Below are 14,336 nucleotides of genomic sequence, written 5' to 3' on the forward strand. Positions count from 1 at the left end.
AAAAGATGCTCCATATTGCTAGTCATTAGAGAAATGCCAATTAAAACCACAATGAGATATCATCTCACACCAGTAAGGATGGCTACCAACCAAAAGACAAACAACAACAAATGTTGGCAAGGTTGTGGAGAAAGGGGAACCCTCCTACACTGCTGGTGGGAATGCGAATTAGTTCAACCATTGTGGCAAGCAGTATGGAGGTTCCTCAAAATCCTCAAAATAGTCTTACATTTGACCCAGGAATTCCACTCATAGGAATTTACCCTAAGAATGCAGCACTCCAGTTTGAAAAAGACAGATGCACCCCTATGTTTATCGCAGCACTATTTACAATAGCCAAGAATTGGAAGCAACCTAAGTGTCCATCAGTAGATGAATGGATAAAGAAGATGTGGCACATATACACAATGGAACATTATTCAGCCATAAGAAGAAAACAAATCCTACCATTTGCAGCAACATGGATGGAGCTAGAGGGTATTAGGCTCAGTGAAATAAAGCAAGCGGAGAAAGAGAAATATCAAATGATTTCACTCATATGTGGAGTATAAGAACAAAAGAAAACTGAAGGAACAAAACAGCAGCAGAATCACAGAACTCAAGAATGGACTAACAGGTACCAAAGGGAAAGGGACTGGGGAGGATGAGTGGGTAGGGAGGGATAAAGTGGGGGAGAAGAAAGGGGGTATTATGATTAGCATGCATAATGTGGGGGATGGGAGAAAGGGGAGGGCTGTGCAACACAGAGAAGACAAGTAGTGATTCTATAACATTTTGCTATGCTGATGGACAGTGACTGCAGTGGGGTTTGTGGGGGGGACTTGGTAAAGGGGAGAGCCTAGTAAACATAATATTCATCACGTAATTGTAGATTAATGATAACAAAAAAAAAAGAGAAAGAAAAGGGGGATTACTCCCTGACAGGATAAAACTAACTGCAAATCAATGATTAATGCATGCTTTACATATCCTTAATTTTGATCTTTCAAAGGGTGTCAGATGATCAGCTATAGAAGTATATTTTTCTGATAATATTCCTTTCTCTTAGAAAAAAAATCAGTTCCTGTGTGCTGATCTCCAATAAGTTCTTCACTATGGTATAAAGGTGGTATCAAAGTGTGGGCAAAGGGTTTGTTTGTGTTTATACAGAGGATCAAAGCCTAATTTGGCTACACAGAAAACGAAAATAAGATACAATATGAAGAAGAACTTCCAACATCAACATCCTGTGGAAGAGTCATTCCAGAAGATGAACATCAAAAAATTTCAGCAAAGATCCTGGCGCTGTTGCAGTTGTAGCTGCACTCATCCCACCGGTTCCTGGACTTGCCATTGGAATGAAGAAGGAGATATCTAAGCTGGCCTGTGCATACTGTAAAACAACAAGTTTGACTGGATCTATACTGTTGAAACTCAACCAAGAATTAGAAGTGCAAGTTGCAGCGTTCCAAAATCGTGTGACTATAGACTATCTACTGTTAAAAGAACACATGGGATGTGAACAGTTCCCAGAAATGTGTTGTTTTAATCTGTCTGATTTTTTTCAAACTATTCAAATTCAGTTAGACAATATCCATCATATCATAAGTTTTCACAAATGCCTAGGGTACCTAACTGGTTTTCTTGGTTTCACTGGAGATGGCTGGTAATTGTAGGTCTGCTTTTGTTATGTAGCTGTATTCCTATTATGTTAATGTATGTGTGCAATTTAATTAGTAGTTTAAAACCTATACATGCTTATGTTACTCTACAAGAAGATATGTCAAAGAAATAATTAATCTTCCCACGTTTTCTTCCGTCTGCTACTTCTATAGCTTTTCTTCTTCCTTCATAATTACAACCCTTTAGTAGAATTAGTGCCTCATATCGAAAATTACCAAGTATCATAATTCTAACAAGTGGTAAAGATACCTCAAGACAAATGCTGGGCATAGAAGCCACAGGGCATAAATATGCAAAGAAGTAAAAAGCTAACCTTTTCAAACAATATGGCTTCTCTCTCACTTACCAACTTTACATTTCCCTGTATGGCCCCGGAAGATGACTGGTTAGCCAGAGACGGGTAAGATTCCTCAAGGGAGGAACAACCTAAGACAGGCACAGTCGCAGGGGGGCCATCAGAAGAGAAATTGGGGACCAACAGAGGGGAGACTTAGAACCTCTCCCCCACTGTTTTGAGAGAAATCTTCTGCATCCGTGGATGTTTTGTTGCCCTTGTCTAGCTTGGATTAATACTTAGTCTATAGGCACAGACCTGATCATCTACATTTGCCCTCTCACAGCACTAAATTATGTTTTCTACCTTTATCTTGCATCTACCTACCACTTCAGCATTTTATTAATAATAATAATAATAATAAGGGAGAAATGTGGGATTCACATATAAATCAAGTATAAAAATCAAACGAATAATCATATCTGACTTGATTGTTTATAGTTCATGAAGCGTGATCAAAACCGAAAGTTTCTGTGATATGACTGCCCTTGCACTGTTCACCAAGTAAGAACTTATTCACTATGTAAGACTTTGTTCACCATGTAAGAACTTGTTTGTTATGCTTCAGAAGATTGGAGACTGAGATATAGGCTTGGGGTTGATTAATGACTGTGCATTGAGTCCCCTATACAGAATTTTATTGTTGTTAACCATTTGATCAATAAATATGAGAGATGCCCTCTCAAAAAAAAAAAGTACTTAATAAAATGCTATATACATATTTAAAAAAAAAGGAGACAACATAGTGCAGGAGTCAAGGGCTTAGACCCTGGAACAGACACCTGGGCTTCAGTGGGGCTTTTTCACATACTAACTGTGAGATTTGGGGCAAGTTAATGTGACCTCTCTGTGCTTCTGTGCCCCATGTTGTAAAGGAAGATGATGATAACAACATCAATCTCACTGAAGTTTTTATGGGATTAAATAATATATGCTAAAGTGAAAAAAAAAACAGGTGAACTTTATGGTCTATATAGCTCTATAAAGTTTTTAACTAAATAAGAATGCTAATATAAAAAACAATTCCTAATAAGAAGCATAGCTTAAAAACTCAAACAAATATCAGTTGGGTCTTAATTAACAGAGTTCAGATGGATAACAGAGGATAAGAGATGCTAGCAAGCATACATATTTTATACTGAAGGATAGAGCTAAGTTCTGTTCTTATGATTAGCTTTTTTAAAAAAATAGGTAACAGCTGTTGACATTTAAACAGTGTTTTAAGTATATAAGTAATGTTTGACAGTCTGTTAGTGTATGTAATTTAATTATACCTTACACATGAGGCTGTACCCACTGCCCCAATTTCAGTCACCTTTGCTATTGTCCCCACTTTGGTGTATATCTTTCTAAGTCTATTTTTTTTGGACATTTACATATGTAGCCATACAATATATGATCGGTCTGGTTATTTTGTTATTATAAAATTTGTATATCAAGATAATGTGTGATTCATTAAATGAGTTTAGAAACCTTCCTTTTTTATCAAGTCTGTGCAAGGATTTATAAAAGAAGGAAAATAAGTATTCCTTAAAAGCACAAAGTCACCCAAAACATTCTTCTAGTCCAAAGACTTAAAAATTTCCCCCATCCATCATTTTTCCCAAATTCTTTCCTTTATTTGGGTTTTCCCCTTCATCTTCCATCAACCATGAATGCCGAGAGGGTAGACTAGGGCAGGAAGCCAGAGTTTTGCCCTGTCATACTGCTGGGACCACACTGCTTGGGCCTAAGGGAAGGGTGTAGATGAGGGCTTCCCAGTTATGGTCAGTTAAACTTCACAGGACTTTGGTCTGGACCTGCTTTACCTTTGAGCACTAGGTATGATGGGCAACAGGGAACTGCGCACCTACCACTGATTACCCGTCTTGGCTAGTTTCCTCCAATAAATGCTATGCTGGGTCTTGTATGTATACTGCAGGGTCATAGTACTCCTTTGCTATTTAGATGCATATTAAGATATATTTATCAATTTTTTTTGTAGAAGGCTTTATAATAATGAATAATTATTGGTATTATAAATGTCCAACAATTAATTATTGATTAAATGAGTTACATAAGATAAAATATGACAAAATAATTAAGAACCATGTTCTGGAAAAAAAGCTGTATTTTACTAATTCTATAATCCATATCCCTTTTGACAAATCCTCCCTCCCTCCCTCCCTTCATTCCTTCCTTCCTTCTGCCTAATTTTGTTGTTAATAAGTCATTTTTTTCCACATGAAGTAGGGGTTATGTTATTTCAAAGAACTGATAACAATATCTCATCTCTATTTCATGATTTTATCTGGTATCTAAAATTTTCAGTGGTTTCTCCCATTTAAGATTTTGGTCACACAGACTGAATAAGACTGCAAATGATTAAATGCTAACCAAAAGACCCCCAAATACATGCCCTGCAGAGGTGAAGTTGAAGACCATTTAAGATGGCCATTATCTTAATTATTATGACAATATTAAGACTTGAATTAAGCATATATGAGGAAAATCAGTTTTTAAAATAGTGCAGTCTGTGTCCATCTAATTCAATTGAGTAGCCAAACATGCATTAAAGGAAGAGAATTTCTTTCAAGAAAATACATGGGATGTGGGAGAAATGGGAAGATATCAGTCAAAGGGTACAAATTTTCAGTTATGTGATAAATAAGTTCTGGTGATCAAAGGTGCAACATGATGACTATGGTTAGCAATACCATTTCATATATTCAAAAGTTGCTAAGAGAGATCATAAATGTTCACACACAAATAAGATAGCTATGTGAGGTGATGGAAGTATTATTAATATTATTGCAGTAATCATTTCACAATATATGCATACATCAAATCATCACATTGTATACTTTAAAGTATAAGTGGAAAAAGAAAAAAGAAAACAAACAGGAATGTTAAGAAACCACATCCCTTTTAAACAATAGCAGTTCTATGAGTGGTTGGCTCTCAGCAACTCATAGAAAAGTAGCAATTAGGGCAATATTCTAGTCCAGAAGTTGGGCGATTTTTGATGGCTGCTGGTAGAGGCAAAAATGCTATTGGGAATAATTTGTGCCAATTTAAGTGATGAACCCTAGCAGAGGCCTTGTGGGTGAGTGTTAGGAAATGTAGATCCAATTTTTGGGAAGTGAGATTCTTTCTAACTTATACTTGCTCGCAGTAAGATAATTAAGTATCCACCTCCTCTCAAATACAGACTGTATCTACATCTACACACAGAACAATTCATCCTGAAGAAAACCTGAGATCTGAGTAGATATCTTCTGCATAAGGGATAACAAGACCACATGAAAGACAGCAGGAGAGATGGAGACATAACAGAGAGAGCCCCACTCTCAGGGCAGCCCAGCCTTGGTGCCAGAAAAAAAGTTAGGAGGTAGAGGGTTTAAAACTTATACCACAGCTATAATAGAAGGATGTTGATTTTCAGAACTCAAGCACCAACCAAAAAGCAGGAACTACCTACTGGAACTCTCTTCAGAACCAGAGGTGCTGGTGAGCTCCATTTTTTCAACTCCCATGCACACTGATAGCACAGATGGGTGCAGGATGAATGCCATTGTTTTAAGTCTCCTCCGCATATTGTTAGTGTGAATGGGAATAGCATAAGTTGCATTGTTTACTTTACCCCTGCATATTGCTAGCAGAGATAGGAGCAAGATCAGGGTGAATACTCCAATTCCAGATGTAACAGAGGTGCCTCCCAGTCCCTACACACATCCAAACATACCAGTCATAGGTCCAGACGGCACTAGTGCAATGCTCACATGGATACACTCTGCCTGCTCTCCTTCTGTCAGCTGCCCCATTTGTAAGGCCTTGGCCCAGTGCCAACCTGGGAGAACTCTGGACTGCACCTACTCACTTCCAGATACCCCATTAGCATGGCCTTGGCTGACACCCACCTGGAAGACCCTTGGACCATGCCCCTCCACCCCCAGTCACCTAGATAGCAAGGCCCTGGCTTGTTGCCTACTGGGGATCTCTGTGGACTGCACCCCTTTGGCACTGGCTATCCTGCCAGTGTGGTCCTGGTTGGCAACCACAAAGGAGACCCCCCTGCCCATACCCTGCACCAGAATACCCCAGCTCATGTCCACCCAGCCTCCAGCTAGCCAGCCAAGACCAGCAGACACATACAGTCTACCAAGGGGATTTTTCTTAAGAGGCCACACCTTCAAAACTGGGGGAGGCAGCCTTTTTACCTAACCTACAGAAACAACCACAGAAAGTCAAACAAAATAAGAAGGCAGAGCTAAAAAGAACATAAAAAACTTCAGAAAAAGAACTGAATGAAAGAGTTAAGCAATCTACCTAATGAAGAGTTTAAAGTAATGGTTATAAAGAATAACCATTTTGAGAGAAGAATGGATGAACTTAGTGAGAACCTCAAAAAAGAGAAAATATAAAAAAGAACCAAACAGAGATGAATAATACAATAAATGAAATGAAAAATACACTAAAGGGAATCAATAGCAGATTAGAGGATGCAGAAAAATGGATCCACAATTTGGAAGACAAAATAATGGAAAGTACTCAAGATGAAGAGCAGAAAGAAAAAGAATGAAAATAAATGAGGATAGGTTAAGAGAATTTTAGGACAACATCAAATGTCCTAATATCACATTATAGGAGTCCCAAAGTGAGCAGAGAGAAAGGGGTAAAAACTTATTTGAAAAAGTAATAGCTGAAAACTTCCCTAACCTACGGAAGGAAAGAGACATGCAGGTCCAGGAAGCACAGAGAGATACAAATAAGATGAACCCAAGGAGGTCCATACTAAAACACATAATAATAAAATGTCAAAAGATCAAAGAAAAACAAAGAAACTTAAAAGCAGCAAGAGAAAAACAAAGAGTTACCTATAAAGGAAACCTCATTAGGTTATTAGCTGATTTTTCAGCAGAAACTCTACAGGTCAGAAGGGAATGGCATTATATATTCAAAGTGTGAAAAGAGAAAGACCTACAACTAATACCTAGCAAGATTATCATTCAGAATTGAAGGAGTGATAGAGATTCTCAGACAAACACAAGTTAAAGGAATTTACCACTATTAAATCCTCCTTACAAGAAATATTAAAGAGACTTCTTTAAGAGGAAAAGAAAAGGCTGTAACTAGAAGCAAGAAAAAGGCTGTAACTAGAAGCAAGAAAAGTTTCACTGGTAAAAGCAAACAGATAGCAAAAACAATAGACTAATAACTTAAAAGCTAGTATGAAAGTTAAAAGACAAAAGTGGCAAAATCAACTACTTCCAAAAATTGGTTAAGGGAATCATTAAATAAAAGTGTTTAAGAAGACATCATATATACAAAAAATGGAGGAAGGGGAGTTAAAAATGTAGTGCTGTTAGAATGCATTAAAAAATAAGTAACTGACAACTTAATAAAGATGGCTATATGTGTAAGACAACATATATAAACATGGTAACAACACACCAAAAACCTATAATAGCTAAACAAAAAATAAAGAAAAAGGAATCCAACTATACACTAAAGAAAGTCATTATACACAAAGGAAGAGAGCAAGAGAAGAAGAATCAGAGAACTAAGAAAACAACTAGAAAATGTTTAACAAAGTAGCAATAAGTACATACCTATCAATAATTACTTTAAATGTAAATGGACTAAATGCTTCAATCAAAAGACATAGGGTGACCAAATGGATAATAAAACAAGACCCATCTATATGCTGCCAACAAAAGACTCACTTCAGACCTAAAGACATACACAAACTGAAACAGAATGGATGGAAAAAGATATCCATACAAATGATTTGAAAAAAAAAAAGCTGGAGTAGCAGTACTTATATCAGATAAATAGACTTTAAATCAAAGACTGTAACAAGAGACAAAGAAGGATATTATATAATGATTAAGGCCTCAATCCAACAAGAAGATTTTAGAATTGCAGATATTTACACACCCAACAGAGGAGTACCTAAATACACAGAGCAAATATTAGAAGACATGAAGGAAGAAATGGATAGTAATCTAATAACAATAGGGAACTTTTAACACCACATTTGTTTCACTTATCATACAGACATAAAATCAATAAGGAAACAGTGGCTTTGAATGCCACATGGACCAAATGGACCTAATAGATATATGCAGAATATTATATCCAAAACACCAGAATACTTAGTCTTTTCAAGTGCACACATAAAATTCTCAGGATAGATCATGTTAGGATACAAAACAAGTCAATAAATTTAGGAAGACTGATCATACTGAGCCTTTTTTCCAAACACAACAGTATGAAAATGGAAATCAGTTATGGGGAAGAAAACTGGACAAAACACAAACATGTGGAGGCTAAACAACATGCTATGAAACAACTAATGGGTCAAGAAAGAAATTAAAGAGTAAGCCAAAAAATAAAAATAAAAATAAAAAAAAGACTTTGAGAATGACAAAAATAGAAACACAACAATATGAAAGCTTTGGGATGCAGCAAAAGAAGTTCCAATAGAGAAGTTTATAGCATTGAAGTCCTATCTCAAGAATAAGAAAAATCTCAAAAAAGCAATCTAACCCTACACTTAAAGGAGCTAGAAAATGAAGAATAAAGCCTAAAGTCAGTAGAAGGAAGGAAATAATAAATATCACACCAGAAATAAATGAAGTGAGAGATTTAAAAAAACACTACAAATTATCAATAAAACTAAGAGCTGTGTTTTTGAAAAGGTAAACAAAATTGATAAACCTTTAGCTAGACTTATTAAGGAAAAAAGAGCAAGGACTCAAATAAATAGAGTCAGAAATGAAAGAGGAGAAGTTACAACTGATATCACAGAAATACACAATTATAAGAGATCACTACAAAAAATTATATGCCAACAAATTGGACCACCTACGAGAAATGGAAAAATTCCTAGAAACATATACTTTTCCAATGAACCAGAAAGAAATATAAGACATTAATAGACTTGATTACTAGTAACAAAATTAAAGTGGTAATTTATAAACTCTCTACAAACAAATTTCCAGTACCAGACTGGCTTCACGGGAAAATTCTACCAAACATTTAAAGAGTTAACACCTATCCTTCTCAAACTATTCCAAACAAATAAAAAGGAAGTAAGTTACCAAATTCATTCTAAAAGGCCAGCATCACCTTGATACCAAAACCAATGACACTACAAGAAAAGAAAATTATAGGACAATATCTTTGATGAATATAGATGCAAAAATCCTCAACAAAATATTAGCTAACCTAAATAAAAAATACACTAAAAGAATCATCACAACCAAGTGGGATTTATTTCAGGGATGCAAGGATGGCTCACTATCCATAAGTCAATCAGTATGATGCATCACATTTAGACACACGCACAAAAGGATAAAACCATATGGTCATTTCAATGGATGCTGAAAAGGACTTTGACAAAATTCAGCATCCCTTCATGATAAAATGTCTAAACAAAATGGGTACAGAGGGAACACGCCTTAACATAATAAAGGCCATTATGACAAACCCACATACACTCAATGGTGAAAAGCTAAAAGCTTTCCCTCTAAGATAAGGAACAAGACAAGAAGGCTCACTCTCACTATTTTATTCAAAATAGCACTAGAACTCCTAGCCATAGCAATAAGACAAGAAAAATAAATAAAAACCATCCAAATTGATAAGTTAGAAGTAAAACTGTTGCTATTTAAAGAGAATGTAATACTACATATAAAATCTTAAAAGACTCCATCAAATAACTACTAGAATTAAAAAATTCAGTAGAGTCACATGATACAAAATCAATATACAGAAATCTGTTGAGTTTCTGTATACAAACAATAAACTAATTGAAAGAGAAATTAATAAATCCATCCCATTTACAATTGCATCAAGAAGAATAAAATACCTAGAAATAAACTTAACCAAGGAAGTAAAAGACCTGTACTCTGAAAACTATACATATTGATGAAGAAAATTGAAGACACAAATAAATGTAAAGTTATTCTATGTTCACGGATAAGAAGAATTAATACTGTTAAAACGGTCATCCTGCCCAAAGCAATCTACAGATTCAATGCAGTCCCTATCAAAAATACCAAAGGCATTTTTCACTACTAGAGTAAATAATCCTAAAATTTGTATGGAACCACATATACCTGACTAATCCAAGCAATCTTGAGAAGGAAGAACAAATCTGGGGGTATCAAGCTCCCTGATTTCAAACTATACAACAAAGCTACAGAAATCAAAACAGTATGGTACTGGCATAAGAACAGATACACAGACCAATAGAAAGGACAGAGAACCCAGAAATAAGCCCACACCTATATGGTCAATTAATACATGACAAAGGAGGCAAGAATATGCAATGAGGAAAAGACAGACTCTTCAATATATGGTGCTGGGAAAACTGGACAGCTACATTGGAAGGAATGAAACTGAATCCCCGTCTTATGACATACACAAAAATAAATTAAAAATGGATTAAAGACCTAAATATAAGAACTGAATCCATAAAACTTCTAAAAGAAACATAGGAAATATACTCTTATCATTAGCATAGTAATTTTTTCTGGGTATGTCTCCCCAGGCAAAGGAACAAAAGTAAAAATAAACAGTGGGACTACATCAAATTGAAAAGCTTCTCAGAGCAAAGGAAACCATCAACAAAATGAGATGGTAACCTACTAAATGGGAGAATATACTTGCAAATGATATATCTCAGGGGCTAATATCCAAAATATATAAGAACTCATACAACTTAACACCAAAATAGTAATAATAATAATAATCTGATTAAAAAATGGGAAAAGGACCTGAAAAGACATTTTTCCAAAGAAGACATACAGACGGTCAACAGACACACATGGAAAGATGCTCAATATCATTAAATATCAGAAAAATGCAAAGTAAAACCACAGTTATACATCATCTCACACCAGTCAGAATGGCTAATATCAATAAAACAAGAAATAACAATTGTTGATAAGGACATGGAGTAAAGGGAATTCTTCTACACTGTTGGTGGGATTGCAAATTGGTGTAGCCACTACAGAAAGCAGTATGGAGGTTTCTCAGAGAACTAAACATAGAAATACCATATGATCTAACAATTCCACACTTCTGAGAATCTACCTGAAAAAAAAAAACAAAAGCACTAATCTGAAAAGATACATGTGCTCCTGTTTATCATGGCATAATTTACAATAACCAAAATATATGTAAATGACCTAAATGCCCATCAATAAGTGAATAGATAAAAACAGGTGGTACATGTATACAAGGGAATATTACTCAGTCAGGAAAAAAATGAAATCTTGTTATTTGCAACAACATGGATGGAGGGTATTATGCTACCTGAAATAAGTCAGACAGAGAAAAAAATACTGTATCATTTCACATATATGTAGAATCTAAAAAACCAAACAAATAAACAAAAAAAAACCACCCTGAAATAAACTCAGAAACATAAAGAACAGACTGGTGGTTGCCATAGAGGAGGGGCTGGGAGGATGGTTGAAATAGGTGTAGGGGGAAATATTGTGATAATGTTTGGTATTTTGATACACATGTCAAAAATCTTCAAGCTGTACACTAAGATTTTATTGCATGTATCTCTCTAAAAAATTTGAAAACAAAACAGACAAAAAAAGGAACTAGAAAAGAAGAAAAAATAAATGCACAGATTTACACATAGAAAATTGTTCTTTAAGTAGCAAGTTCTTTTATTAGTTGGGACAGGTGTTTCAATTGTAGGGATGAGAGTTGATTTCCATTCAGAAGCAATTCACCTCAGTTTCCATTAACTAACTTAGAGCCTTGTCCATAATGCAGTTAATTTTACTTATGTGATGCCTTCTGGCTTCTGGTTGACTTAAAAAACACAAGTCAAACTCATGTTTTAAGAACCAGATATTAAAGAAGCTTCTCAACTTCCAAAAAAGAAAACGTGCCAGGTGTGTACTGGTGGTGGTGAGTGTGAGTTGGAAATGAAAAACAAAGGTCTTGAGTTTTCATAATAAATCCATTCTGTGACGTATTGCAAGGGTGAGAAAGTAGCAATTCCATCACTGCATACCATTAAAAAGAATAAAAATTTCTAAGGAGTTCTCCTCTATGGGCATAAGGCAAGTGGTCAGAAACTAACTATGCTTTCCTCGGGTCATTTGAACCACATGGTGATGGCCAGAAACTAACTATGCTTTCCTTGGGTCATTTGAACCACATGGTAACTTGATTCCATTTTAAGATGAATTTTGTGCTTTAATCACAATATTAAGACTGTGGAAAACCATACTGATATCATGGAGTTTTCAACACATTCTTGGGTGGAGATGTGACTTAGAGGAAAAACTTCTCCCAGGGAGGTCATTCTGTGGCTAAACATTGGATGGTGTTAAAATAGGTTCATTTTCAATCTGATTTTGTTTTGTAGAACAAATGAACCCATGCCCAAGACGACTTTAACATTTCCCTCAGGCTTTCTGACCTCAGAAAGGCTTCCTCCTGACTCCCCTTTCCTCAGAGCACTTGCTTTAAAAAACATGTAAATGCTTTCTCTGCCCCTTTGAGAGATAAAAATTTTAGAAGTCTCCTATCAGTTTACAACCCAGGGAAGTCTTTCTCCAGGACTTGGGAGTCATCCCTTTGAAATGTAATCATTGAGATAAGGACCCTCTGTCCCTGTTCTAAGTCCTCTGGGTACCTTTTAGCAAACACAGATGGCAGGATTATAGAGGAAAACATTTTCAAACTCAGGTATAACTCAATGGTGTTGATAATTTGTTCGGTTTTGTTTTGTTGTTTTCTTTCAGAGACTGCTGACAGGAGTAGGGAAGAGTATTTATATCCCACATATCCTACTGATTGTTGGAGAGAAGGCGAAAGAGAGAGAAAGCTAATTTGTGACACCCTCATTCTTGCATACTTTGAATAATTCAGTCCAGACCCATTGGGATTTCTGAAAGCAAAAATCAGGGACCACAGCTAAGACAGCCACAAACCAGGGGGAGCCCCCTGCCCTGATGTTAATTGCTTCTGACTTAAGGCAGTGAGCCTAAGGAGTGTTATTTTTGAAAACATCTTTGGACTTAGAGAAACCTTTGTTCCTATTTGTATGTATCCAGTGGCTGTCCATCATGAGCTGAGCTCCTTGAAAGATTTTGAAAACGAAATTAAAGATTTGTGGAAATGTTAAATATATCCTTAGTAACACATTTTTTCCTTGAGATTTTTTGGTATTATTTGTCTTATAAGTCATTTTAACATGATTAAACTAAAGAAAAAGGAGTTTGTGGTGGTGATAGTGGCAGTGGTGTGGGTAGAGACATAGAGTTCAGAATAACACAAAGAAAAAATAAAGGTGGTACAACTGTAATCACCAGACATGACCTAATTGAGTTGTCCTACACTCTTAGGAATGAAGACACAATTTAATAGCTTTATTTGAATGTTGAAGGTTAATTTCACAGATAATTACTAAATTGCCTAATATCTCTAAAGCTCTAAGTAAAGTTCTTGAGTTAAACTCTGTTCAAGTGAGACTTTCTTGGTGATGAAATACTTTGAGCATCTCGGAAGGATGGAGAAAGGCTAGGAGGTGGGTCTGGAGGGAATGAGATATGAGAGACTTTTGTGTATGACAAAAACAAACTTTGATGCCCAGAGAAAAATAAAGTTTTCTCTAAATCAGTAACAAAGCAGAACCAGACAGACGTTGATCTTGTGAAGAACTTGTAGATGTCAAAGTCTACAACCATTTTGAAGTACCTCTGCTTAAGTTCAATAAGAAGCTTTCTTTGTTGATCTGGTTTGAAGCATTTGCTTCACATTTTGGATGTTCCTGTGGTTCCAAGACCTTACACTATTTGGTAGATTAAACCTGATCCCTTGCACCACATCAGTGCCCAAAGTCTTTCACATATATCCATTGTCTTGGAGAAAGATCTTCCCTTGGAGTCCCACTGGAATGAGAAATGAGTATTTCCCCTGCAGCTTATCTTTGCCAGAAGGTGAATATGGAAGGTTGAGGTGTAAAGGCATCCTTCCTCTGGTCCTTCTCAAGCTACTTCTGCTTGGTTCTTTTAAAAAAGGCTGACCTTTTTCTTCCTAATGCAGAATCTCCAATTCTATTGTGAAGTCCAAGCATGTCATGAACGTTCATGTCCAGCAGCACATGGGAGCCCCTTGGGCTCAGATTGCTACGAAGGGAATTCTCCAGCTTCTGAGGAATCCGGTAAGGGCTTATTGGAGCCATAAGAATTCTTCTATGTTGTTAACCCATCAATGTTTAGATTCATATCTAACAAACATCAAAAATACTGTTTTTAAAACATTTTATTTATGGATAGTACCTTATATCTCTACAGCCCTTAATTATTTAGAAAATATT

At 35.9% G+C, this 14,336-nt stretch overlaps 1 protein-coding gene across 6 annotated transcripts in view; it reads right to left on the reverse strand.

Annotated features, from left to right (window-relative positions):
* SLC13A1 (solute carrier family 13 member 1) overlaps positions 1 to 14,336 on the reverse strand; it is a 225,485-nt gene that overhangs the window by 88,106 nt on the left and 123,043 nt on the right. For 2 of the 6 annotated variants that reach the window (XM_036905608.2, XM_057504730.1), the window contains one exon: positions 12,134 to 14,246. The exons of the other annotated variants lie outside the window; for them this stretch is intronic. The gene's annotated coding sequence lies outside the window, so the exon portion shown is untranslated. Of the gene's footprint in view, positions 1 to 12,133; positions 14,247 to 14,336 lie in introns of those variants that run through there. 6 annotated transcript variants of the gene reach the window in all.

Source organism: Manis pentadactyla, chromosome 7 (genome assembly GCF_030020395.1).
Source record: "Manis pentadactyla isolate mManPen7 chromosome 7, mManPen7.hap1, whole genome shotgun sequence".
Classification (NCBI taxonomy): domain Eukaryota; kingdom Metazoa; phylum Chordata; class Mammalia; order Pholidota; family Manidae; genus Manis; species Manis pentadactyla.